Source organism: Bidens hawaiensis, unplaced genomic scaffold (assembly GCF_021521415.1).
Source record: "Bidens hawaiensis isolate Kalapana, Puna unplaced genomic scaffold, B.hawaiensis_p1.1 tig00009904_1, whole genome shotgun sequence".
Lineage (NCBI taxonomy): Eukaryota > Viridiplantae > Streptophyta > Magnoliopsida > Asterales > Asteraceae > Bidens > Bidens hawaiensis.
In genome coordinates this window covers 782,720-785,974 of record NW_027491745.1, presented here as the reverse complement: position 1 = coordinate 785,974, position 3,255 = coordinate 782,720, and the positions used below count along the sequence as shown (strand labels likewise).

General features: G+C 32.7%; 1 pseudogene; it reads left to right on the top strand.

The window, feature by feature from the left end:
* Window positions 1-393: 393 nt before the first annotated feature.
* LOC143533777 (protein FAR1-RELATED SEQUENCE 5-like) lies at window positions 394-2,614 on the top strand (annotated as a pseudogene).
* Window positions 2,615-3,255: the final 641 nt, after the last annotated feature.

Here is a 3,255-nt window from a genome sequence, read left to right as displayed (position 1 = left end):
CAGGTAGACATTAAATTTTAAACATTAGTTTGATTTTTATTCTTTTATTATCTTATAATATTTTGAAAAACAATCTTCACATGTAAACGTACAGCAAACAACTAAAGTTATTTGATATTATTGTTTCAATTATTCTAATGTACCGAATGAAGTAAACTGGTTAAATTAATATCAATTGTTTCATCATTCCAATAATTGGTATTTGTATGTGTAGTTTTTTTTAATTCTTCTTTTCGTAAATAGGATACACAGGATACACATACAATGGATTTACAATCTCAAATAGAGCACGAAGCTATTGAAAAATGAACTAATTGTCTATTCAGATGTTGAAAAAGAGGAAAATATTGATGTGAATGTTGATCCTCAGTTTGATAAAAATGAAGACAGTAATGTGAAGGGAATGGTTTTCGATAGTCCCGATGACGCATATGAGTTCTACAATCGTTATGCCCTTTTACATGGATTTGGAATACGAAAATTTACAACTTTTAAAAATAAGACAACCGGTGAGCCTTACCGAAGGATGTACGTATGCAACAAAGAGGGGTTTAAATATTTAAAGTCAAATAGCTCTAGTGGGGACGTTAAGAAACGTCGTAGGGATTTAAGGACCGGATGTGAGGCATTTATTCGGATTTCAAAAGGTAAGGATGGCAAATGGATAGTGGATATGTTTAACGATCTACACAATCATGAGCTAATTCTTACTCTGACCAAAGTAATAAAGTACCGTTCTCATGGGAAGTCTCACCGCTCAATGGCTTGCAAATCTCAAATGTCATAACTGGGTCAATCCGGGTTGAAACCTTGTCAAATCAAGAAGGTCATAAATACCGTGAAAAGTCCACTTGAAAATGATGTTACATCAAAACAATGTGCAGATATATTGGCCGAGGAAAGAAAACAATACAAAGGTAAGGAGTTTTATGGGCTCATTAAGCATTTCCAAGATAAATTGATAGAAGATCGGAACCTTTATTTTGTTGTAGATTTATTTGATGATGGGTCTCCAAGAAATATTTTCTGGGCTGATGGGAGATCAAGAGATTCGTATGTAAAATTTGGGGACATTGTTGTGTTTGATGTCATGTACAAGACCAACAAATTTAAAATGCCATTTGCTCCCTTTGTCGGGGTGAATCATCATCGTCAGTCTATACTATTTGATGGTGCACTATTGGAGAATGAGAAGCAATAAACTTTTGAATGGTTATCTAAAACTTTTCTGAATTGCATGTTTGACAAGTATCCGTTAGCAATAATTACAGATCAAGATAAAGCTATTGGAAATGCAATCAAAAGCATTTTCCCAAAAAGTAGGCATCGTTATTGTTCGTGGCATTTTAAGAAACATGAGATCGAACATCTTCGATCTCTTAAATTTAGTTATACTGACTTTCAAGAGTTACATAAACAATGGGTTAACAGTAATACAGTTGAAGAATTTGAAAGTCGTTGGGAACTTTTATGTGGTAAGTACAGTATTCAAAGTGGCAGTTGGATAACGGAGTTGTATAACCAACGTAAATATTGGGCCAACGCCTTCGTAAAAGATTGTTTTTTTGTTGGCATGACATCAAGCGGAAGAAGTGTGAGCATTCATTCCTATTTTGATGGATATGTAAATCCAAAAACCATGTTGAATGAGTTTGTAATCCGGTACGATAAAGCTGTTGAGGCTCAAAGAGCTGCCGAAGAAGATGAAGACTTTAGAACCATGGATTCAAAGCCGACTCTTTCATCCGTTAATCCCATAGAGGCAAAAGCAGGTTCACGTTACACTAAAAATCTCTTTGATTTATTTAAGAAAGAATGGACCGAAGCTACGTTAAATTTAACTCATGAGACAGTAAGCAAAAATTTAGAAGAAATCATTTATAAGGTTGGACAGTTGGATATTGATAAAATATATTAGAGAACTGTTAATATTCGTCTCTCAAAAAAAGTAGATGTTACTTGTTCATGTGCAAAGTTTGAAACATATGGGATGTTATGTAAGCATATCTTATATGCATTGAAGAAGAGACATGTTGAAACCAACCCTTCCTGATCATTATATCTTATCTAGGTAGACTCTTGATGCTAGGTTTAAGTTGGATAATTGCAGTGTTGGGCTTGATGATATGCATAACGAAAATGGAGTCAGTGCGTTAACATTATGGTGTGTTCAGACAAATTTTAGAAAAGCAATTGAGAATGCAAGAGACTCTCCATTTCATATAAAGAAACTTAATACCATGTTGGTGAAATTTTTAGAAGAACAAAGTATCCGAACCAATTCCAAATAGCTTGAAATTGCAGCACAAGAGTCTAATGTCAGAAGCTCACAAGTAAACATGATTCCCCAAATTTCTGTTCGAGTCCCATTAGCTCCTACAAATACTAAAGGTCGTCCAAAAAATGCAACTAGAATCAAATCTTCTCTTGAAGCACCAAAAAAGAGAGCTTGTTCTTATTGTAAAGAATTGGGTCATTACATCATTGGATGTACAAAAAGAAAGGTAAAAGTAATATATATTTGTATATAAAGAAACATTTTTTTAAGTGTAATACTCGTATTTCCTTGTTTCTTTTTCAGAAGGATGAATCTTTACAAGAAAGAGAAGGATGATATGTGAATCAACTTGAAGAAGAAGAAGAATGCTTGTTTTAAAGATAATTTTTTAACAAATGTTTGAAGATCTCTTGCATGTTGCAGTTGTTGCATTAAATTTTTTTTTAAAACTTGAGTTGGTTCTAAAATTTTGGAGATTCTAAATATGTACTGAAATTGCATGTTTGTTTGAAATGAAAGCTACGCATATTTGTTTTGGTGGCATCTGTTTGAGTAGTATGTAAGAAATAAACTTGTTTTGAGTAGTTTTGCTGATCTATTCTTACAGTAGTTTAGATATTCAAATGAATATTACTGAAGAATGATTAAAAATAGTACAAGAAAATAGGTTTGGGTAAAACCAACCCACCTAAATTTAATGGAACATCTGTTCGTATTCAACCATATAATAAATTGTTATATTAAACCAATGAGCGAAAATAACTACAACAATATCATGAAAAAAATCTTGTATTAGATAATCGATCGTATTACAAAGATTGCCCACGACTCACAAGGACAATTACAAGATAATATGCAAAATAAACCACAACCTAGACATTTTAGCGAATGTATACATTTGTAATTCTCAAACATAACAAAATAAAATGTCCAAAGTTGGTGTATGGTGACTGGATATTGATGAAATTCGATTTATG